The sequence below is a fragment of the Triticum urartu genome, chromosome 3A, assembly GCF_056163025.1.
Source record: "Triticum urartu cultivar PI428250 chromosome 3A, HENAU_Tu73, whole genome shotgun sequence".
Classification (NCBI taxonomy): Eukaryota; Viridiplantae; Streptophyta; class Magnoliopsida; order Poales; family Poaceae; genus Triticum; species Triticum urartu.
Genome location: NC_141875.1, coordinates 757106 through 783012, shown reverse-complemented (window position 1 = coordinate 783012; position 25907 = coordinate 757106). Strand labels below are relative to the sequence as shown.

Sequence of the window (25907 nt, the reverse complement as noted above, 5' to 3'; positions counted from 1 at the left end):
GACACCAAAAATAAAACCATATAATTTGTATTAATCTTCAGTTTCTACAAAATTAACATACTACATGTATTTGTTATTCTACAGAGGATGCATATATCTGCATTTAGGTAGCATATTGGGAACTAAAAAGTAACGAATTGGAGATGTATGAAACAAAAACATGGAAACTACCACAATAAATGATTGATATATTCCTCACATCGCTGATCAAGCCATTGTGGTAAAAAAACATTTAGGTTGGAAACACATAAGATATATCTTGCATGTTTTTCAACAAATGCCTATCATAATTCTGTGATCACATATATGACATATCTACCAGATCTTGGATCGAAGTAAAATTCATTGGTGCAGTGGAAAATTATGAAGCACAAGCACATTGCCTACATAAACCAGACCGTGGATAATAAGCGCATAAATCCATTTTAACATAATAAACGCTACATCTTATCATTTTTTATTTGGTAACAAACGTCTTATTATTACTTAGTCAGTTTGTACTTGTCTGGAAAATAACGAAACATGCTAATATGCAGTGGAAAATGATATTTTTTAACAAGGCCTCGTGGAAGCGTGTGCTATATAACCGGTGTGTCCGTGTGGAGCATACCTCAATTTGGTCCTGCCACTTTGATGTAGTCTACAACAATATCCATCGTGCCTGAAGTATTTGTTTGCTGCATATTCAAGAAGAATTTTATTAATATGTCTGTATTGCACGACTTCTCCTAGAGAATTGTTACACAAATGCAATTCTGAAATCTGAAATAACTAAGGTCCGAGTCATCGACAACTACCAAGGTTCTGAATTTCCATGGGCAACACGTCCAGTTTGGATTGGAATCATCAGTTTTAGTACTTTAATATTTAGTTTTATGTCGCTAAATATGCAGGCATGTAGTCGTCAGTTTTAGTACTTCAGAGAGTACAAGCTTCTGTAATTCATGGTGAAAATTTCATCTCTGTGGTGACAGGATTGACAGCGTGCATAAGTTCAACTGATTTAGTTACCTTGTCCATGTTGGGCACGAGGTGTTGCAGCCTCCTTAGCCTCTTGCTAATCCTTGTTCTTCTTTCCTAAACAGCATAAGCAAGAAAAATATTCAGTACAAACATGTGTGGCACCAAGACGAACACCAAAAATGTTGCAGGAAACTAACTAACCCTCTCAGCATTGCTTCGCGGGTGAGTGGCGCAGCCAAGCTTGGCGCGGACTACGCAGGCGACAGAGTCCTGCTGCAGCTGCAGGTAGTCGTCCATGCCGGGCATGTCCAGAGACGTGCTCTTCAGGCCAAACTGAATTTGGACCAAGGTGTTAGTAGCATTAAACAATTGACGGGCAACAGAGTCCGGATGGATGTGAAGTGTATATATGATATGTGAAGTTTGTCCTACTTGGCATTCGATTTTGCTGAAGCTGCTGACCATGCCGTCGTCGCCGTTGACGAGCACCTTGGCCTTCTTGCCGCCCGGCACGGAGAACATGATGTTGGAGTTGGTGTCATCCGAGGAGCTCATGGAGAAGCTCCTCGAGAGGTCGTTGGAGCCGTTGCCGGCGGTGATGCTCTCACCGGCACGGGCATGGCCATCCCCATCTCCGGGCGGCATCATGTCCTGTGCCTCGAGAAGCTCCACAGCTGCATATTAATCGAGAGATCTCCACCTCAGTGAAACCTGAACTTATTTCCTCACCTCAGCTACGTACACCCACACATATAAAAGAAAGAGAAATTGGAGCCAACTCACAAGGAAGGCTCGGATCAGCATAAGGGAGTGGGTGGATCCTCTTTCTCCTGCCGCCAATGAAAGAAGGGACAGGCACGTGCTGCTCCATCTAGTTATCCTTGACCCACAGGGCGCACGACAATTGAGCATTCAGCAATGCAAATAGGTGGAGGCAAAGCACCCCGGTGGCAGTGTGAGATGGAGTTCGGCCGGAAATGATGCGGCACACAATCGAGGTCGGCAACGCAGCTGTTGGTCATGGGCATGCATCATGGTCTCGGCCGCACACCGAATTAGACTTTACCTAACTATTTTTGTTTGGTGAATATATAATAGAGCAACCAAAAGTGCATGATTAATTTGCAGCAGCTACAAGCACACACCTAACAAGGGGCAATCCTAACTTGGGTTTCAGAGGCAAGAAACAGTCAAAGATCAAACATCATTGTGTCATCGTGCATGATTAATTTAGCAGCAGGTACGGCTACATATGCTTAACAGGGGACAATCCTAACCTGGGATTTAGAGTTGAGAAATGGTCAAATATCAAACACGACGTCCTTCCTCCTTGCTTAATTCATCACTTCCTACTTCAAAAAAGAAACAGAGCATCATTGATCAATAATAACAATAGCACGACATTGTTTCATAATATTTTATATCACAAAAAAGTTAGACGGGGAAACTGAAAAAGCTAGAGTTGTGCAAGCATAAAAGAGGAAGAAATCTGATGGAGCAGGAGCCATCGTCTAGTGACAAAGGGAAACAACCCCACACACCACAAATCCATGGTCTGTGGAAGAAGAGGCGGAGGAGGACGAGCAGCCGTGCCGCTGGACAGCATCCTCCATGACGAAGCCGGGCCGGACTGCTTCTCTCGTCGCTGACCTCCTCCCTCTCCCTCCAAACCACCATGACGGAACCGCTCGCCCACGCTGGCCTCTCCATGGCTCCCAGTTCGCTACTCCTCCGGTCCTCCCCCAAGCTGCCAGCCTATCCTGCTGATCCACCAACCTTGAAGACCCCTCCTCCCCTGCTCACCCATGGGGATGACCTGCGCTGGATCTGGAACCAACCGCCAGGCCCCGCCCGACGTCGCCGGCGGCCGATGACCCTATCAGCCAACACACATAAATCTCCTCTTTCCTCTCTCTTTCTCCCTCCTCACCTTCTTCTTCTCTCTCCCTCTCATCTTCTCTTTCTCCTACAGGGAATCGAGCGATGCCGCCGTCACGCTTTGGCTGCAGGTCGCCGGCCCTGCCGGGACGGACGCGGGAGAGAAGTTGAGCTGGAAGAAAGAGATGAGCGGCGGCGACCAGGGCAGGCAGGAGAGAAGTACGCGGGAGAGAAGTTGAGCTGGAAGAAAGAGATGAGCGGCGGCGACCACGGCAGGCAGGAGAGAAGTTAAGGGGAGGAGGAGGAGGCGCAGCGGTGGAGGGGACACAGGGGCTAGGTTTCACGAGAGAGGATTTTCTACCATGCACGGGACCTCCCGTGCATGCATTCACCGCTTTATTTGTTATCGTGTGGGACCACTAACATCATTTATACTCCTTTCTCTCTCATCTAGCATACGTTTCAATGATATCCTACTCACTGAGTTTCATTCAAGTAAATAGATGCCTATTGTTTGTTGGATTAAAAGTTTGATTTACATTCAGTTTGCACAATTATGGTTTTTCAGACAAGATCTTTAAAACAAGACCAATATTGAATATATTTTAGAAAATATATTTTTGACAACTAAATCAACATGCTTCAAACTTGTTTCATACAAAATTATTAATTCCACGCAAAAAAAAATGTGTTACTAAAAAAACTTTGAATTTTTATAGTGTTAAACAAAACATCTCATAGTTTTATGTACTTTTAGTTTTATATGTAACTTGTTCAAATATATTCAAAAGTGGTCTAGTTTTAAAGTTCTCATCACAAACACAAATATGCAGGCTGATCATATATTTTCTTTTGGTACAAAAGATAAAATAGAATTGAACATGGAAATAATAAAATAAAAAGCATGCGATGGTGAAGCATAGGCTTGCGTGTGGTCAGTCAGAGAAAGATCTGACCAAATAATAAACAGCGTCAATGCATGCCATCGAATCTTAAGGAAATATCAACGGCCCTCCCATGCACCGGACCTCCCGTGCATGGGAGAATTGCTTTTCTCCTAGGTTTCACCGCGCGAAACCCACGCTCGCTGCAGGGACTCTTTTCTCACGAAGGATATGCTCCAGGCACACTGCAAAGCTGGGCTTGGAAGGAAAGACCCCACCCGTCATTGACTGTACCACCAAAAAGCAACGTGGGAAGAGATGAGTGGCTGGATGTTTGACAGCGCCGAGTAAAACTGCCTGCGAGGTAAATCGTGCGAGCCTGATTGACCACACGATGCGATGCCTTCAGATAGGCGGGTTGTCTAGGGTCCTTTATATGTTCCATGTTATGGCATGTTAATCCTTGTTGCATACAACAATCTCTGGTTCCCTGTGAGCATTGTCACGCCGAAGGATCCAGATCCTGTATGGTGCGAGTACTTTATTGATTTCACTCCTTGTTGTCCATATTATGGCAACAACACTTGGAAGATTCATGGAATGTTTTTGACGAGGATTTTCGCAAACAGCAGGAATGTACAGACATTCAGAACAGTAACATGAGTAGTTGACGCGGGGGGGAGTCGGAGTCCGGATGGAAGAACCAGGAATGGGGAGCCAATGAAGCAAAAGAGCAGCTGCACAAAACCATTTAGAGCTCCTAAGTAAACGGGTCGAAAGTGTGGTACATGCGACGTTGGGCTTGGCCATGTTCTTGTCTCCTGTTGGGATGGGCCGCGCAAAAGAACAACAGCGTCCACTGGCCAACCCCAACCTTTGTCTTGCTTTCTTCCTGGTGTTGGTAGTCCCAATCCTAACTTCTCCCTCGTCTCCCGCCTCGCCGGGGCCAACGGCAGCTCCACCGCCAATTGTCCAACCTTATTCCCCCTCTTCACTTGTCGTGTCCATATTTCCTCACGTTCTTCTTCCCCTGGACTTCGTCATTCCCTCTGAATCTGGCCCCCTTCTGTCGTTGTTGTCTGAGGGGCGCTCTCTTTAACCAACGCGGTGTTAATCACCAGTGTGTATAAGCAGTCGGCCACGAATGCAACTCGAAAAATAGGACATGTAAGTTAAAGTAGAGGGTAAGGCGCTCCTTAGTTTAGCTGTGCACAGAGATCATGTGATGCATGGTTAATGGCTGCATGAGTGCCTTTTTTTTCTTATAATGCTTTTGTTCTTGTCCGGCGATTAACCATTTGGCGAAGAACCCTAGCGCTCTTGTGAACCAGAGGCGATTAGATCGCACGGCGCGCATACCCAAACTCGCCATAAAACCTAGCTCAAATCCTGATCAAAGAGCAATGGCACATTTATCGAGGATAGAGCCATGGAAGATCTCCAGCATGGTCGGCTATAGGAGCAGTGACGCTGCCATCTCAGGCATCAGAGGGGAACCGGATTTGGAGTTAGTTGCACAGCAGATAGGTGTACGAAAATAATTGGAGTTATAAATGTTCAGAATTTTTTTTTTCCACACGATAGAGATCACACTCGTACACGATTGAGCCATGTGCAGACCCTAGCCTATGATTGCCACCCAACTATATACATCGTAGATATATGTAGTTGTCATGCTGCAGAGCTCAGGCACAAGTGTCATTGGTCATGAGTAATGTAGGCTTGTAAAGCATCAAGAATTCCAGTCAACAAGCTGCAGACTCCCTCAACGCTAATGCAAAGATTGAGCCTGGCTTATGCGATGGTCCTCAACGTCATGACCTGGGCAGACTAAGACAAATGTTTCACCGGTTTGCTCACAGAGGGAGAAGGTACGAACGTTCTGATTCAGCATGAGGAAGGTGCTCCGTGTTCCATTGCAGTGTAGCAGTAGCTAGCCACATATCATATACTTCCATGATAGTGAGGCTGCTCTGATCCGCGTGCACACCAACGAGGTAGAGGCAGAATGCATCCACCAGCCGTCGCATAATTAATTATCCCCATATGAGTTTAACATGGATTGATATCTTCGCGATATTAATATATTCTTGTTTTCAAAATAAATAAATGATAATAACATGGATAAGAAGAAGCAAGTAATAAGTGAAGACTCTTGCTGTCTATCTCGATCTCGAACGAACTCAGGCAGAAACGGAAGCAATTGAATGTTGTTATTAAGCGAACAAAACACCAGGTTTCATTCGTCAATCTCATCTCGAGGTCCAATTAGTTGTTGTTGCTGTGTACAGATATGGGTTGGTGAATGATCGATCCAGAGTGATACCCCAGCACACGCGCACACGCACATACAGGGCCCACATGGACAGGGAGAAGAAGAAACATGAAGCTCTGCGCCTAGCTTGATTAGCTGATTCATTCAGGTTTCCACGTGCACATGCATCTTTTCTTTTTTTGAGAAATTCGCGCACATTCACGCATGTATTGTAGCCTGCAAGGAAAAGTGCTGGCCCATGCTACGAATGTCTTGTCTGTGTTTTGCAGTATACTCATTAAGTCAAGCTCTAATCCGACTGGTACCCTTGAACGAACAGGCCACGATCGATGCACTGAAAATCACACAATTTTTTTTCTGTGGTTGGCTTTGGAATGAATGTATAACATGAAATGAGGGACTATAGTAATCAGTTGACCATCCATTAAGTTCATGGGTTTATAAAAATATTCATGCAAACTCAACACAACCCACTAAGAGATCTTTTAGTTTCCCCATTCTCACATGCTCTGAGAATAGTTGCAACGTGAATAGGTGTTCCGTGGAGTGAGAAAGTAATGAGAGCTATAATTTCCCATAAGTTTTCTTTTTCATGGCAAAGATCACACTCATATTTAACTCAATATATATCACCTTTACTTAACGAAAAAGGCTCACCTTTACTTCTCTAACTTATCTCACATCAGAACCCTATATGAAGCTACGACACACATATCATTGGTCATGAATAATGTAGGCTTGGGAGGCATCAATAATTGCAGGTTACGTGCTCTTATAAGTGTTGGAGCCTGGACAAGAGCCCCTTGCTGGAGCATGGCACATATTCTTTGACCTAAAAAAGCCAAGCCACAAATACAATATCCTTACTTGGTCTTTGTGCTGCATCCCAGTAAAAGCTAGAGACCGAGATGTGGCACTGCAAGAAGGAACGGGTAGTTTCTACAGAAAGTGCTTACAGAGATAAGCTGGAGACCTAGGATTCATCACACTTTGGGTCCGACAGCTAATTTTGTGGGGAGAAAATCAATGAGATTAGGCCATGCAATCACGTAACTTGCATCCGTAGTGGGATTCCGGTAAGTCTAGCATTTTTCTTGCAAGAAGTAGTATATACTGTAGAACACAAACCGGTAGACTTTACTGTGGGAGGAAATACTGTCCGTTGCTGCTGAATTTGGCCACTCAGATCCATGAAGTTAGGCTACTATAGCTTTTATGACTTCGCTATGTGAAGTCGGAGAATCACCTGCGGCTAGCATGGGGTCTTCAGACCTGTGTCCACCCTCTACCTTCGGCTAGACGATCCATGCATGGCCACATTGGTCCAAGCCCGCGGCCCCCATGTTGTGCCTGCTCCACTCCTCATCACTAGTATAGAAAACGCTAGTAGTAGCAATGCCAGAAACCACATTGGTGGGGTGGAGGCAAAAATATGGTGCCACTAATAAATGTTACTGGTCCCCTATGTTACCAGTAACAAATATACTAGTGGCATGCTGATGGCACACCAACAGTAACAGAAAACACTACTGGCACGCCATGAGAAGGAAACACTAATTATGTAACTTTTACGCATAGAAATGTTGCCACGACAGTGTTTTTCAGCCAAATGACTAATATTTGCAATCATAGCAGCACTTTAAGACCTTTGTCTCAAAATGTTGTCACGAGAGCTAAACTTAGCAAAAAAATGCTGCCGCTGCCCAAAATGAGCATTTGGGCTCAAAATGTACCATGGCACGAGTTTTCAATTTAACAGTAATAGCACATATATAACATGTTCAACAAATATGTACTAACATAACATTACTACTACTATATGTCATGTTTAAAGAAGTGCTAACATAGCATGACTAGCTCTATAATAAGTTCAATGAAGTACTAGCACAACATGACTAATAGCATATAACATGTTCAACAAAATACTGACATAGTATGACTAGATGGCATGCCTACTAGCTAGAGTCAGAGTCAGAGCCGTAGTTAGGGGAGTAAGAATCAGATGACTCAGGGTCATGATACTTATAGTACATCATGATTTCCTCACGGTCCTAGTCGAGGAAGAAGTGACCGTTTACCCAGATACCATCCTGTAGGCATCTGCTATGTCACTCCATCCAGGCCAACCGAGATAGGTTCGGATAGCCTCGTTGCTGTCAAGCATAGGGAAGTTCGTCGCTTGAGCCATCTGCATCAAGGTGGTCTCTAATGTGATCATCTAAGCAATGCTAATGTTGACCTTCTCCGGGAGGTCATTCCTTTCCCCTTAAGGGATGGTTTGAGCAAACTTAATAGAAAACAACAAGACAGAATTTTGGGCGCAACTACGAAACTCGCTCACAATGTGTTGAACTAAAAGATATCATCCTAGTTAGGAAGTCGTCTGGACATCTATGAAGAACTTCTTACCCTTCAGGAACTTGACTTGGACACAATTAGTTCACACGTGATCCATTTCTTGTACTCACGCTGACAAATTGAAAATCCAGGATAACGGTTTCACACACAAATGTGCACACATGCCAAATGATATTATCTAAAATTGAATTTGCAAAATGATAAGTAGCATATACTTAAAATAAGGAAAATGAGAAATTTGACATATTTTGTGCATAATTTAGACATTCTAGTAGTTCGTTGCCTAATTTAGACAGTCTAGTACTATTGGTTACATACTAAACTTAAACATCCTAAAAACGACAATAGTAGCTACGGTGATCGTTCTAGTGTCCCTTGATAGCTCCCTTCCCATTAGGCTATCTTAGCGTGGGATACGTGGAAATCATAGTCGTACAAATCTTAGGTGTCTGACGAATTATCGACTGGGTTAGGCTCCTTCATCGATCCCCCCCTGAAGGAAGGCTAGCCACCTGGTCGTGGGTGGCAGACCAAGCCCCAACTAGTACTGCATCTGCTCTTCCTCCTCGGATAACTCAAGGACGATAACACTACTAGGGAAAAGCCTAGGAGTAGCATTGGTTTTTTGTCTAGCAATAGCGCGGGTGACCGTGCTACTGCTACGGCGCTACAACTAAAGTGTAGCAGTAGCGTTTTGTCTACCCGCGCTACTGCTATACCTTCTTAGTAGTAGCGCTTCTTGAAGAACACACTTCTGGTAGTTACTAGCAGCGCGCCTCCCTACACGCACTACTACTATTATTACTTATTCTATTTCTTTTTTATTTTATGTCGTATTCATGCACCATTATACAAGTTTTAATACAGTAGCAATTTAGAGATTGTTTATGCATCATAATGAGTTATTACATCACTGGGTAAAAGAACCGCGGATTAGTTTCAAGTGGATGGATCCAAAGTGACCATGTAATGGATTGATATAACAACTCATCATCATCATCGTCATAATATCATTAACAACTTATCATCATAATACATCATTGTCATATAACAACTCCTCATGATCATCATGTTCGTCCATGAGACATCATATAACAACTTGGTCACTAGTCATAATCACAACTCCTCCTCATCATCATCATATGAGTATTAGTTACGACCTAATAACCTCTCTAATTTAAAATAGCATAAAACAAGATAGGCCCTGACGCTCCATTATGGAGAATGGAGATTATCCTGGCTCCAATTCTTGCGCTTCGCACAGTGTTGCTTCCTAGTAGCTCCCTATGATTGTCCATACATTTTTTACATTCTTTGATTGTCATGTCTTTATCGGTTTTAGAAATCTGGTATGAACAGCGGTGAAGCCTAGGATGACCTGGCCGTAAGCTAATAACATCAAGGCGACCTTTTTGACACATCAGATCAGCCACACAATCTTTCAGGATTTTCTATTGAAAAACATAATAATAACGTCATAGTTAACAATGTAGTTTTGCTTTAGAAGAATTTATGCAAAAGATGCACGGATGCCGTAATAGTAAAAAAATCTTACATTACCATCTCCATGGATGTTACCGTAGTTCAACACGTGCACTAGTGGCACGTATTGACCAAAATGTGCAGGAGTTTCATAATTGATATTGTAATTCTCAACATCAGTAATAAAGGAGATAAGATGATCTTTCCCCTGATAAGTTAATTCAACGCCATCAGTGTAGTAGGTTCTGTCTACCATCTTCCGTACATTTTTTGAAGAATGAAAATAAGCTGTCAATGGAAATAAGCTGCCAACTATTTTGAAATAAACAATATAAATTACTTAATAAATATGATTGAGAGACTAACATAGAGGTAGAACTGGAAGCGTATCAACAACGACCCAAATGCCCATATTCTCTTCTCGATGTCATCTTCAGGATCACCAACATCGAAGGTGACATGCATACCCTCCTAAAAATCATACGCCTTGCACAGTGCTTCCCAATTCGAGCAACCAAAATGTGATATACGCTCTTCGAATTGTATAACTTTACAACAAAATCATAACCATGATGGGTCTTGAGGTGAATTATCTTTATCTCCACATTTTCATGATCTTCGAAATTGAGATGCTCCAAGGCATAGCGTCTTGCATGGCATGGGATAAGCTAGTCGAATTGAAAAAGACAGAAACTACACGTTGAAGAAGCAGAAGTCATGCTTAATTACAAAAAAAGACTTGTCATTGCGTACCGTTTTAACAACAAAGGTCTCATCGAGCTTAATATTGAAGCGCTGACCATCTACCAGGTGAGGCCCGTCGCACAGACCCTAGTCGTCGCCGCATGTACCAGTCGCACTCCGGGATCCTATCATCATCGTCAGAAATTTCCTATGTTTATAATTGAAAGATTAAACTTCTAAAATTAAATATATGTACTACAAAAACTAAATTATATCATTATTATTCATCACAGGTTGACTATCGGTCTGTCGAGTCTTTTCTTGAAAATTCTCAGCTAGCGTGGTGTATATATTCGACCATCGCGGTGATGGTCGCATCTCCCTTCATCCCCGAGTGCATTACACCAAAATTCCTAGAACACGGGAACAAAGGAGAAGCGATCCCCACGACAATAGTCGGGATTCTTCGTCCTCTCATATATGCTGGAGACTCTCCCTCGCCGATTCCTCTTTGACATTTGCGACCGGTGGTGATGGTCATTCTTCTCTTCCTTCCCATGCATTACCAAAAGGTCTATCACGAGAAAGAAGAGGAAGAACGTCCCCCAGGACAACAGTCGGCATTCTTCTTCTCTCATATATATGGTGGAGTCCCGACAGACTTAAAGTCAACCCGAAATGTCATTTAATTATCTTTCTACAAAATTTGGGCCACTCGTTATTTCTACATATTCTAACACAAGTCATGCAAAAATTCACGGAAAAATCCGGCATGACCTTTGCCAAAAAGGGCATATATCGGGGGCCTGAAATTTTCCGGAATGGAAATTAATCAACACTCCGGCAAAACATAGGCCACTGTGAGGTGTTCTCTGCAAACATAGGCCACTTGGACAAGCACTAGTACTACACAACACTACATATCACATGTCTAAATCTCCATCATATTTGAAAGACCTACATTGAAAATTTCCTATTCCATGAAAATTGTCACAGCTACTCATGTATTTACTACTCTAATACAACTATCAAAAAATCTACATCATCAACGACATGGGGATTTGGCTGGTCTCACCTCGAAGTCGGAGGGGGGGGGGGGTGGCGGCGGGGATGATGCAGGGCTCCTTGATTTCTGCAAAAATAAAATATAAACTAAATTTCTATTACCCTAACATTTCAATATATTTATATATAATCATAACATAACTAAATTTGGCAATATAGCGCTCTCTCTCTCTCTCTAAACTAGTTCTATTAACCACTTACTAAATAAACTAGTTCTATTAAACACTTACTAAAAACAATGCAATGTAAGTGTTCTACTCTATTGGAAACTTACTAAACTTTCTATTACCCTATTTTTACCCTAAATTTTCTTACTACAAACTTCTATTACTAAATTTAATACCTAAAAATTTCTATTATTAAAATTTTAAAAACAGAAGGAGGTGGAGGGAGTAGGAACGAAGGGAGGGGTGAGTGAGGGAGGAAGGGAGGAGGAGGACGGATGAGGTAGGGAGGAGGAGGACGGATGAGGCGTGGAGGGAGGTGGGAGGGAGGAGGCGGGAGTGAGGAGGGAGAGGGATGTGCAAGGAGGGAGGGAGGGATCGGGACAGGTAGAGACGAGGAGGGGAGGGAGGTGGAAGGAGGAGGGATGGAGGAACTACCTCGATGGAAGAGCAGGAGCATCGGCGGCGGCGGGCGACGACGGTGGTTGGGGAGGGCCGAACATCGGCGACGGGGGACGACGGGGTGCGGGGGAGAGTGAGAGTGGAGTGGAGAGGGGAGAGTGAGCGGCGACTGGTGGAGAAGATAGGATGGCTTTAGCAGTAGCGCGCGTTAGGGTAAAGCGCTACTGCTAAACGCCGTAGCAGTAGCGCCATTTCTTTTTACTGCGCTACTGCTAAGGCTAAGCATGTAAAAAAATCAAAAATACATTGGTCATCAATATCTTTTTGTGTAGAATCTAAATTTTCATTATGAATCCTCACCGGCTTAGCAACCAGTGAAGATTCATATTGCAACCAAAAATCCTACACATATAGTTCAATGAAGACCAAGTTATTGTGATAGTTTGAGAAGTAACATATTTAAGGTGGTAACACCTTGTTTGCGGAGCGAGGTGGGACTAAACTTAGTTGCAAAGAGGGGACTAAACTTAGCAGCAGTGAGGGTTGGTGAAAAGCGCTACTGCTAAGTGCAATAGCAGTAGCACAGTTACGAAAACGATGCTACTACTAAGTCTAGTCTGGCGGCAACGTCGCGGCAATTCCAGTAGTAGCGCTCGTTCCTCCTGATGCGCTACTGCTATGTGGTTACCAGTAGTGCGGTTTCTTGTCACACGCTACTGCTATGTAGTAGTAGCGCCTTACGTTAAACCGCGCTGCTGGTAAGATTCTATGTATAAGGTTTTCCTTAGAAGTGTAGTGTCCAAGTCTATGTAGTCATCCTCCTACTAGTGCATCTCCTTGAGCACGTCACCGTAGATCTCTAACGACTCGCGGTTGTCCTCGAGGAGATTAGGATCCTCCTCGAGAAGACGTGCCGGCAATTTAAACATTTTTTTAACAAGTCAAGTTTGTTTTTGTACATGGATTTTTTTATTATTAAGAGATGACATTAACTATTATTATTAATAGATGGCGTTTATTATTAATATTTAGAGATGAAATTTTTATAATTAAGAGATGGCATTTTTTTATTAAGAGATTTCATTTTTATTTATTAAGAGATAGCATTTTTTGTCATGTCATATTTTCTTCTTTTGTTGACACGGCAAGCAAAATTTATAAGACCATGTCAAATTTAAATACATTTTTTAATTATGATGTAATTTCTGATATTACATGACAACATTTTTCATAAATTCAGATCATGGAATTTTGCTAAACTTTGGATTTTTTCTTCTTTTTATAAGAAAATGTTCTTTTGCTTTATGGCATCTTTTTAATATATTAAAATAGCTGACTGAGCCACCCAGCAAATAATGAAAAACGACCACTTGGAGCTGCTCCCTGGCGATGGATCGCTAGTTATTGGGGTCCAAACAGAAGTTTGTTTTTCTAAAAGAGATCCATCATAATTTAAAAAAACTACGATTACTTTTTACAAAAAATATATGATTTCTTTTTCAAAAGAGATCCATCGTCATTTTGAAAAAAAAACAGGATGTAGTGATGATTCTGTTAGGGCATGTTGTAATGAATTTGCCACCCATTAAATTTGTAGGTTTGCACAAACATTCGATACAAACTAAACACTACACACTACCATAAGGCCCCTCTCAATGCTCCACCTTGTACAGATGCTAAGCCTGTCATGTAGACGAAAAATCTGATGTGGCAAGTTAATTAAGAGAAGAGAGATGAATGTGGAGACTCAGGAAGAAACAATGGAAAGCGCGTGAACCTAGGCAAAACATTTAAATGAAAGAAGCCCACCAATGCGTGGAGAACTTTAGTTGCTAAATCATTAAGGCTGGTTGTAATGGGAAGTATCATATAGTAGTACCATGCATATGATAATACCCCCCCCCCCCTAATGCGTAGTATCATACATTAGTATCATGTAATATTTTATTTATTGTCACACATGACACATAGTAGCATAACATATTATGATACGGTATCATGATATGATACTCAAGTATCTCTTTCTTCATTTAATTTTATGGCACCTCAAAATTGCCTAGTTGGCATGCACGATACTAGTTATGATACTACCATCACGACCAATCTAAAGGAGGGAAGCTTAGCTACAAGAACCTAAGCACCTATGCATTGGGGAATATACTTGCTAAGGTATTTAGTGTGGTTAGCACCTCATTTAAGCATCAATGAATTGACAGCAGCCTAAGCTCTCGGCCCTCTTGCAAGGACATACCAACTCGAGTGGCGATCACATTATCTACCCTCTCCTCATGTGCTCTAAGATTACTTACACAGTGGGTAGGTGTGCCGAAAATAATGAGAGTTATACTTGTTCATAAGTTTTTTCTCCGTCTCCCACTATCAAGATCACATTCGCATCTTACTCAATATATACCAACCTTCGCTTCTCTTATTTCTCTCCTTGGAACCGTAGCTATGAAGCTATCATAGGAAAAGCCCGTGTGCAGACCTAAGCTCATGGTGTGCCAGCCAACTATATACGTCGTAGGTATATATATTTACGACTTCGCGGGAGAAAAAAAATGACACATATGAGGTCATGCATGAGTAATGTAGGGTTGTGAGGCATCAAGAATTCCAGGCTAGGCGCCAATTCGAATAATCAAGCACACTTGATGAGGAATTGTGCTAAGATGATGCTCAATGCTTTGTGGTATGCCGGCCAAGGCCTTTCACCTCCAGCTAGACACTGATGCTTCCATGGGTGGATTGTCTCGGAAAAGCTATATACGGTAATACACCCCTTGTCATCGTCGATTATATTTACCTCCCTTATTATTCCCTTTGTAGATAGAAAGGGGACAGAGTTCTGACAATGGTAGTAAGCAAACGTCTTGTACATAACAAAGGGAGACAAGGAAATACAATGTGAAGTTTCTGAGTAGCCAGCTGGGTCGGTGCGGGGAAGACGATTGATGCATCATCATTGGTTTCCATATTAATCTAGAAAAAGTATTGATCTGGTACAATGGTTTCCATATTAATCTAGAAACAGTATTGATCTGGTACAATGGTTTCCATATTAATAACTGAAATGTCACAGCCGACTACTTAAGCTATAACTTATGCTGAATTTAGTTCAGTGGTTTACTTGATCACGTGGAACTCCTAAGTTTTTCGAGTGATCGAAGAAAGGAAACAAATGGATGGTAGTAATCATAAATACGTACCTTGACAGCAGACAAGAGCAGCTTGACAAGACGGAAGCGCCGAGCTTCTGCGTCTTCACGGTGCTAATTCAGAGAAGAAATGCGAGAACCGGGAGATGCACGCAGGAGTATAACAGATTGGCTAGGGAAAGCCACACAGCAAACTGCAGCCATTCTTTCATTCTGCTTTGTTTTATAATTGAAGTAACTAAAGAGCAGCATCATGACGATGGTTAGTTGTTTGATTTGTAAAAAAAAACATAGGTAACCATTGATTTTTATGTATGTATGTATGAAGACGCCACCCCGTCCCTTCTCCTCCGTTTTACATCGCTCACCTTGCTGTCTTCGGAGGAAGCTGATAATTTTTTTTTTGCGATCGAGATTCCGGAGGAAGCTGTTGAGTTTGTTTTCCAAAAGGAGGACCATAAACATGGCATCAACATCGAGCGATGCAAACATCCAAATATATTATATTATTTAAAAGATTCTAACAAAAATAAATACAAGAATCAACCCAAAGCAACATTCCCGACGATCAATGTTGCTACACCTACTAGCTTGATCATGTGCCCTGACCAGGCACCAACACACATCGTCTAATCTAGGTAGTATCTATCATGTCGGAGTGTATGTACATATAGTATCTAGTATGTAAGAATATTTAGGTAGTATACATACTACTTTTTTGGTAGTATAGATCATATTATGAGCATACTCCATTTTACGTACAAAAATATACGTATTTCACAAATACAATAAAAATTATGGGCTAACTTGCAATTTTTCATATAACTCATTTTGGAGTATCTTAGATATAGTATATGAACGCACTAAAAATAATAATGTAATGTATATACTACCACATGATAGTATATGAGACATGGGTGTAACTACACCCGCTAGTAGGATGCATTTTCCCTATATATATGAGTGTGACCTTTATCCCCGGAAAGAAAAAAGATCTGAGCTCTTAAGATTTTGGGCACAACTACACCTGCGCAAGTAATCTTGGAGCATGTGAGGAGGAGAGAGATGATTCAGTCATGATTGGTGATGGTATGTCCTCGAAAGAGGACATAACTTATGGTAGTAGATATTGTTCGGGTTGTATTAAAAAATTGTGCAAACCCACAATTTGGTGAATGGAAAATCTAAGCTACCCTATCGGTTCTATTTTGTGGAATGTGATTAGGCTAGCCACCTCTTTGGTTGGCGGTGCCAGGTCACTTGATTATTTGCTGCAAAGTCTAATTGAACCTTGTTTGCTCATTTCCCGTCATGAGCCCTCAACACTGTGTTAGTACTACATGTCATCTACAATCAATGCATCTTGCAATTCTCCATGTCTCCCAATTCTAGATACTATCCATGATATGCGAACGGCCTATCGTGATGAATTTGTGTCTTCACTTCACTTGTGTGGATGCTAATGCATTCACATGCCTACAATTCTACAACACACTTGGTTCATCCTAAACTCTCCTCACAAGTATAAGAGGTAATAGCACCCCAGATCCTAGAACTTGCGCAAAATTTGATGATTTGGTCCAAAACATGCAAAACGCAACTCATGAATCCCTCAACTTGCACCACATGTGATGTTTTAGTCCAAAGCCAATCACAACGCGACAAGTGGCACTCCTTGGGCGGACCGGTCAGCGCCTGGGACATTTTCACAAAACCCCTGCCTTTCTTTCAATTAACCCGCACTACAGGCACCTGAATTAAATTCCAGTCGATTCCTGTTAAGATCCGTTCGATGCCGGCCAGGAGGTCTCCTGTCCTATCAAGGGCGACAACCTAGACGATTTGCTGATGACATCAGCCACCACGGCGTCACCGCCATAGTTCACCGGCGGCATGGAGCACCTCCTTCCGCTCATCTTGTCCACCCGCTCGGCATCATCCCTCTGGATTATGGTGAGCATCATCTCACCTCGTCTCTTTTCTGCCTCGCCCCTGTGTTCGTTCTTGCTCTTCTCGCCGTCAGCTAGCCCGGCTGTTAGGTGTGTTTGACGGTGGATCGATGGCCATGTAGTGGTAGGATGTCGCTACGTTTCTTGCTGCGCAGTCAAGCTAAGGTTTTGGGCGATGATTTTAGGCTAGAGTTATGTGCGTGAAAGTCTTGGGTTTGGCCTGATAAAGGTAAGGGTTTGGTGCTAGGGTTCATATGTGAATGTGAAATAAGTAGTTTAGGGTTTAGGGTTTAGGGTCCTGCCACGGCTCTGGCTGCTCCTGTGGAGGCTCGTGGTCACAACCCGTCTAGGAACGCGCGCCTAGGCAGTGCCAAGCTGGACTCAAGGGATGCACACACTCCTCCGGATTCGCCGCCCCTCGCCCTCACGGCCATGCTCCGCTCACCAAAACCCTCCAAGGCGTGACGAGGCTAGGGCTGCTACAGAGGCCATCCAAGAGAGGAGTCCAACACTCATTGAGCTTTGCTCACCGGCCTCCATGTTGAGCCCCCTCCTCCACGTCTCGCCAGTACGCCCTCCCGGCTTCGAGGCATCTCCTACACCACCCTTCCTCGGCAGTGGCCCCCTACAGCGAACCCCAACCTCTCCACGGGCTCGTAAACGTGCAGATGATGATGTTCTGCTGGCGGGGCTTGCTGAGCTGCTTGTGCCAAGCCTGGGGGTGGATCTCCCGGAGCCGTTGTTCTGCGCCCACCAGCCAGCGCCGTTGATGTATGCTCCGGCCCTCCCTCCTTCCCCTGCTTCAACACCACCAAGGAAGCCGGCAGCCTGCCGGAAAACTCTCGCTGGCATGAAGATCTCCAAGGTGGGTGGCCTCTTCCTACAGAGGATCAGGCGCCCTGCTGTCCTCGCAGCAACGACGACGGTGGCACAGACGGCTGAGCAGTTTACTGGCCCCAGCTAGGGCATCATCAAGAACGGGCAGGACGTCACCATAGCCACCCTAGATGCCTTCACGGTGAAGTTCACGGAGCAGCTTCCTCCTAGTGTAATTTTTCCCATGAGAGAGTTCTTTGAGCTAGACAATGGGGCTGTTACAGCGGTGGAAGATGCTCTGATCGAGCATCCTGGAGCGGGGGTCCTCAACGCTGTGGGAGCAGATGTTGCCGCAGGCTCGCTGGATGTGAACGCCTGAGGTTTAGATCATGTAGTAGCTGCTGTTGGGTGCGTTGTTCCTTAAGTTAGCGCAACATCTGTTGTGTTGTAAGGGTCTGTACCAGTTCAAGGGCAATAGCACTGTTTGTGGAAGAACTACAACTCTGTATGTGGTATGTACAAGTTCAATGGCAATAGCTCATATTAATGCAACTCTGTGCGTGGTTTTTAGGGGCGGCCCTTCGTCCATTTGGCCTTGTGCTAGTCCATGCTTCCATCTTGTCCATGCATGTGTGCGCCCCCATCATGGGCTTCATCCAAACCTCCAGGGCCACCTTACTTTTCAATGACAGTACAACCGATAAACACAATTAGCTGGAATGTGTGGGGGCTTAATTGCCCAGACCGAAGAGCTACTATTAAAGCAACGCTTGCTGACTCCTCCTGCCAGCTTGTCTGTCTTCAGGAGACTAAGCTGAGTGTTGTCGACAAATTCATTGTTGCGTTACTTGGGGGAAACAGACTGGGTGGCTTTGCACAGCGTCCGGCTAATGGAACTAGGGCGGCATCCGATTGCTATGGGATGAGAATCTACTTGATGCTTCCGACTTTGTCACCTCCGCATACGGTATTTCTGCCACGTTCTGTATATGTGCTTCTGGCTCCTGCTTCAAGCTCACTTCGGTTTATGGCCCCACTGATTCCTCATGCAAAGATGTTTTTTTTTGCAGAGTTGCTCAACCACAAACCACCTGCAGATGTGGCTTGGTTGGTTGCCGGGGACTTTAACCAAATTTACCGAGCCAGGGATAAGAACAAGAGGAACGTCAACACGAGCAGAATTAACCGCTTCGGCTCGATGCTTCATTCCTTTGAGCTCAAGGAAATCCACCTCTAGAACAGACGCTTCACTTGGAGCAACGAACGCGCCAATCCCACATTGTGCAAGATTGATTCCTTCTTCTACAACGCCGAGTGGGACACCACTCACAACAATCACTTGCTACATGCCCAGTCGTCTTCCCTCTTTGACCACTGCCCTCTATTGCTCGCCAACGACAAGGGCCCTAGGCACCGGCGTACATTCAGATTTGAGAATTTCTTGGTATCTTTGTCCGGATTTCAACAGGTCGTTCTTGATGCTTGGGCTGAGAGGGTGAGTCATTCTGAACCATACCAAGTCCTCCACCATAAGCTCAAAAAAAAAGGTGCTCCGCCTTGCTCAGTGGAGCAAACGTATCTTCTCCAAGGCCAAGGTGCAGCTCCATGCAGCCAACAACATCATCCTTCGCCTGGACATTGCGCAAGAGGAGTGACTGCTATCCCCGGAGGAGCTTGACCTATGCTCTAGGCTTAAGAGGCGCGTGATCAGTCTTGCGGTGCTAGAGAGGGCAAGAAAGAGCCAATGCGCTAGGATTGCGAACCTGAAGGATGGTGATGCTAACACAAAAAATTTCCACCGCCGCATCAACGCTAGGAGAAGGAAAAGCCACATCCATAGGATCAAGAACGCACAAGGCTGGGTCACCGACCATAAGCGAAAAGAGGACATCATCCATAACCACTTCGCCGAGGTCATGGGCAGAGCAAGCACGAGCTGCGTTGACCTTAATTGGGATGAGCTGAATATCCAGCCGCATGACTTGGATGATCTCGGTGATCCCATCACCGAGGATGAGGTTTTGGCAGCCATAAAAGCAATGCCAGGGGACAAGGCTCCCCGGCCGAATGGCTTCACGCATGCGGGTCATCGAGAGTTTTGACTCGCTCCACACATTCCATTTGCAATGGCTCAACTCTGCCAATGTGGTGCTTTTGCCCAAGAAGGAGGGGGCGGAGGGCGTCTCTGACTATAGGCCTATTAGTCTTATGCATGCCATGGCCAAGGTTATCGCCAAGATTCTTTCCCTATGGCTTGCCCCTCACATGGACGTTCTTGTCTCCAATGTGCAAAGCGCTTTAATAAAGAAGAGGAGTATCCATGGCAACTTCATATATGTGCGCAATTTTGTGAGGCGGTTGCACAAGCGCAAGACTTCAGCCCTCCTCTTCAAGCTTGACATTAAAAATGCATTTGACTCGGTCAAATGGAAATACATCCTAGACTTATTACAACGCAAGGGGTTCCCTTGCAAATTCCGGAATTGGATTGCCGTTCTACTGTCATCTTCCTCTTCGCGCGTTCTCCTCAATGGGCTTCCGGGCCCCCCGATCAAGCATGGCCGTGGGTTTCGTCAAGGGGACCCAATTTCACCTCTGCAATTGACCCCCTTCAACATATCCTCGGCATCGCAACTCACAAGGGCATCATCCACAGGATCCGCGGGCGCGGCGTCATGATGATAACCTCCCTCTATGCGCCTAGCTTAATTAGGTGCTTCATGCAGGTTTCTGCATCATGCACCATGCACGCATGTACTGTAGCCCATTCCAATGGAGTCGTATCACTGTGCAGTACTCATTTTGTTAAGCTCTAATATAACACCTATGCCTGAATGAACACGTAGGACAAACAATACCGTCTAGCACCTGATAAACCAACAAACTGTTTTGTGGTTGGCTTTGGAATCAATGTATAGTCATGAAATGAGGCTATATAGTAATCAGTGCGCCATCCATTAAGTTTATGGATTTATTAAATTATTCATACATACTCAAAACTACCCAGTTGCATAGGTTGTCGGTCCTCTTGCAAGGATGTACCAATGCTAAGATACCTTTTCATTCACATGCTTTAAAAATACTTACAAAGTGGGTAGGTATTCCACGGCGGGAGAAAGTAATGAGAGCCATAATTTTCCATCTTTTCTCATTGCCAAGATAGTACTCGTACTTAACCCTATATGAAGCTAGAACACAATATACCAGCATGAAGACCTTAGTTCATGTGGTGAGCTGTCAAAAGATATCATAGATATATATATACTCGTGCTTTCACATAGAGAAAACAAAGACGATGCATATATCACTGGTCATGAATAATGTAGGCTTGGGAGCCATCAAGAATTGCAGGCTACATGCTAATATAACTGATGGAGCCTGCACAGGTGCCCATTGCTTGTGCGTGCCACAACTATAGTAACCTTACTTGATTTTTGTGGAGCATCCGATGAAAAACAAGAGGTCGAGGACGAAGCTGCGCGAGAAGTACTGTACCAATCGTTGTGGCAGTACTTTTTACTATAGAATGAAGAACCTTAGCCTTTACTTTGGGAGAAAATCTCGCCTGTTGCTGCTAAATTTGACCACTCAGATTCCACGATAGTTTCTCTGACTTTGCTATGTGAAGTCAGAGAATCCCCTGCGGGTGGCATCGGGGTTATCAAAGTCACGACCTGTGTCCACCCTACTACATTATTGCACGGTCACTCGTCATCAATTTGGGCACGCCCAATGGCATCTGTGGAAGCGCGTAGCTGATACTCTCATTAACTCTGATGTTCTGTGGCATGCCCGACCCTCCACCTCCAGCTAGACAATGCATGCATTGCTAGATTGTCTGAGACTGAAACAGGACTAGTCGGGGAAAGAAAGAAGAAGGTGAACAGGAATGAATACGAAAAAAGAAGATCAAGGACTGATGGAACAGGGTTGAAAAGAAAGATGTACAAGAACAGTCGGTTAAAGATTTGTACAGAATATATATGTAAAACGTCTCCTAATGAGACAGTTATGAACTTGCATCGAATTTTCAACGAATTTCTGCTGGAACATTTGTTGGAATCACGGCAAAGATGGTCGGTTGCGAAACGATCCGCAGGTGTGTGCCCCTACGAATTTTCATGGGCATATGGTCTTCTTGACGAAAACTGATACATGAAGGTGAACACCTGAGCCCGTTGGCTATTAATATGTTCATTTCCAGACTTTTGTCTGATCTCGAGTTTTCACAGCCTGTGAAACATCTGGCACCTGCCGGGAGACATCAACCTAACGGTTTTTGTTCTCCATGGTATGACTAGACCCCGCCACGCTTGAAGAGTTTGCATGATGCGAAGCTCTCTCCCTTGCAAAAAAACCTAATGGTCCAGTGTATGAAAGTTGCATTAGACTGTAAAACGGTTGTCTCTGAAATTAATAGTACTAGTACACTTGATATCATTAGTATGGTGGCCAAGGATATTAATGACACGGCAACCAAGTTTAAGCCCTGCCTTTTTGTTCAGGAGGGTCATCAATGCAACATTATTGAGATGGCACGCCATTTAGCAAACATGCTTTGCATTTTGGAGAGGGTCGCCTGTCATGGCTTACAAACACGCATGCTTTGCACACGTATAATTGTTGGTTGAACCTGAGTGAAATCTCAAACACACGTACGGCATCTAACAGACTATCACGTCAACTCAATCGGATCATCACCTGATCACCGTCTCAATACAACATCACCGATTGTCGCCCCTCGGCATCACCATGTCTGTCTCGCTATACCCGGAAGATTACATCGCCGGTGGAATGAGCCTTCTCTCTGAGGCATGCCTCCTTAGCCGCGTCGGTATTACCTTCTTAGGCCTATAGTTTTGATCCGGAAGGTAGTTGCACAAGGTACAGTTCACTGTAGTAGTTTAGCAGATAAACAGATGTCATGATCTTGGTACTATCTTTTTGTAGTACAATAATAATAGTGAGATGGTTCTATTATGCAGAAAGACAATAGACGTTTACCTAATCAATACTTTCCTTTTTGCGATAGAGTTAGTAGGAAAAGGCATTTCCGTCAATGGCGATATTCCTACGTCTTCCCCACATGCGAATGCCGACGGCACGCCGATAATCGCGGTTGCATTCACCGGAAAAAAAAATTATCCGTGCAAACAATGGGAAGTCATAAAACTCTGTCGGGCATTGGCCCAGAGAAGAAAATGATACCGGACGAGACGATGAAGGCCGCCGCCAAACTCCATGGGACCTGACACCCGAATTCCGGAGACACAACCAAACTCCACGGACCAACGACACGGAGAAGAAGACGATGAAGGCCGCCACAAACCCGAGTAAAAAAAAGGCCACCGCCACTGTCTTCACGCCGGAATTCAAGAGACAGCGATGGATGTGTACTGGGGAGAAGACCCACAGCTTGGCCGGCGGCAAGACCAGGAGGCTTGGGTTAACCCACTGCTTGTCTAGTGGCCAGACCAAGATCTTGCTACACTAGTTGCTACTTTTCTTATGATCTCTGCTAGTATACAAAAAAAGAGTGGATGCAGCATCTCATCTCATCATGTTGAATCCAATAATTATTAATCGATCGATCGGCCCCATCCAGAGGCTGCCACAAGTTGTGCGTACCACAAGTACGTTAGGACATGTACGATCGGACCTATCTAATTGCATATGCATCACCAGTCTTAACCAACTCCAATCTTCATTGATTCCTGTATGTAGATCATAGATCTCTGGCTATGGACGAGGGAGGATTAATTTCTAGCACGCAGGTTCGAGGGCACGCGCATCCTTCACCCTTGATTTATGCCAAGATTCACGACATGGGTTACGTATACATATAGTTACATTTTTGTTCTTGTGTGTAATCCATTCTTAATGATACTTCTCGACGATACTTCTGCTATTTTTTATCTTGAATATGTTAGCCCTGCTTTGTGACTGATACTCATGTATTCGCCAACGAATTTTAGCCCTTCCTCAAACTAATCGCTAGCATGGAGTTACGTCATGTACTAGTGTACTAGCTACTTGTATTGATATTTGAGAGATAAAGCTTAGAGAAGCCAGTGAAGTACTTGTCAATGGATGGCTTGACGTCCGTTGAAACAAACGAATTTGCTGCTGATTGCTGAGCGCCGACTCGCCGGAGCAGGCTGAATGAGTAGTTGACTGGGAGCCTAGGGTTGGAGAGGCCGCCACCTGATGATGTGACGAAGAGATGGGGCGATGGTTAGGTTTACATATTTTTTTCGACAATCTCACGAAGCCTTTATTAAATCGTCACAATGTTTATAGGCACTAAAGGAAGAAGATCTCCGGGATGACCTAATAAAACATGAAGACCATCCCCTAGAGAAATAGCATGCTTCGTTAAATTGGAGGAGGATGGGCCGGACTCGGCCGTGCATCCTCTCTCTGCCGCTGGCTTTCCACTGATGTCTCTGAGAGGTCTCTTCAGAGATGTGATGAATGTTTTGGGAAGGGACACATCTCTTCGACGGATGGAAACTCCTTCCAAGACATCTCCATTACGAGAGCATTGATGGTGTTTTCCGCAGTTCGTCATGTAAGGTCCCTACGAAATGAACCCGAATATGGTAAGGATGGTGAGTATGATCTTCATGTACACGTCACAACTCATCCAAATCAGATGGGGTCGTTGGTGCCAACGCTAAGCCTGAGCCACATCTCTAGCCCGACAACATGTTTTATTTATACTAGCAAACATGCCTGTGCGTTGCAATGGAAAAAATAAATCTTTACACGTGCTTAGAGACATATTTGTGTTCTCTTCTCCACTATTGCAGATGATGGTCATGTTTTCCACCTATTCACAGCAAACGTGATCAAACCCAAAGCTTCCCATCTTCCAGAGCACCTCCCTGCACCGACTTGTAATTGTGTAGACTTATAATAATGGTGGGCGCCACCCCTGTCTCATCTACACCTTTGTATGAACAATTCGGTCTCTGTTTGCCTTTTGTGGTCATATGGTTGATCCAATTAGCGGCACCCAATCATGAGAAGAAAAGCAGTCAAACGGTACTTACCATTGGACGAGAGGGGGCCCGTCGCCACCTGCTCCTATAGCCGGATCTCCTCACGCGCCCGTCTCTGGGACATAAACCCTTATTCCTTCTGATCTCCACCTAGTTTACTTTCCACGATCCAATCCATTTTTTTAAAGGTCATTCGGTCAAATTAATACTACATAAATTGTTTATTATCTGCTATATCACTTATAATCACTTTGTGTAATTATGTAGGAGTATTTGCTAAATCATCTATAATCATTTGCTAAACATGCAGGTTCATATATCGACTAAATTTACAAAGGACAAATTGAAAGAGTAAGTAGTCAAAGAACTCTAGTAAATTGATTAATTGCTGGTTCTGCTAATGCATCTAGCAGTTCACCACCACAAAATAAACAAACCGCACCAGCCAAATATATGCATCTCTTCTTTTTGGGCCGAACCTGGTGGCATGGTGATGTGGGAGCCAACAAACAAAGAAGAATATTGTTGGCACCAACCAAGTTTCCTAGTAACCAGTAAGCTGCTTCGTGCTGTCTCCTAATGGTTCTAGAGGCTCTGTGCTAGAACCTAAGCCTAGGACTTGCCTAAGTGTTAAAGTGTATGGGAGTGCGTACCTGGTAGGGAGAGGAATAAAGATCAGATAGCTGCTTGTGTTCCCTTGCGCTGGCCAGAACAAATCGGCCGGCAGCTCCGAGGGAGCTCTTCACGCCTTGGCTCGCTGCTCTTGGTCGCACTCGCACATGGTAACCACAAGGGAAGAAGGGCTGAGTGGGGGCGAGTGGTCCA

General features: G+C 44.1%; 1 pseudogene; it reads right to left on the bottom strand.

The window, feature by feature from the left end:
• Positions 1-1057: 1057 nt before the first annotated feature.
• LOC147977508 (uncharacterized) lies at positions 1058-17277 on the bottom strand (annotated as a pseudogene).
• Positions 17278-25907: the final 8630 nt, after the last annotated feature.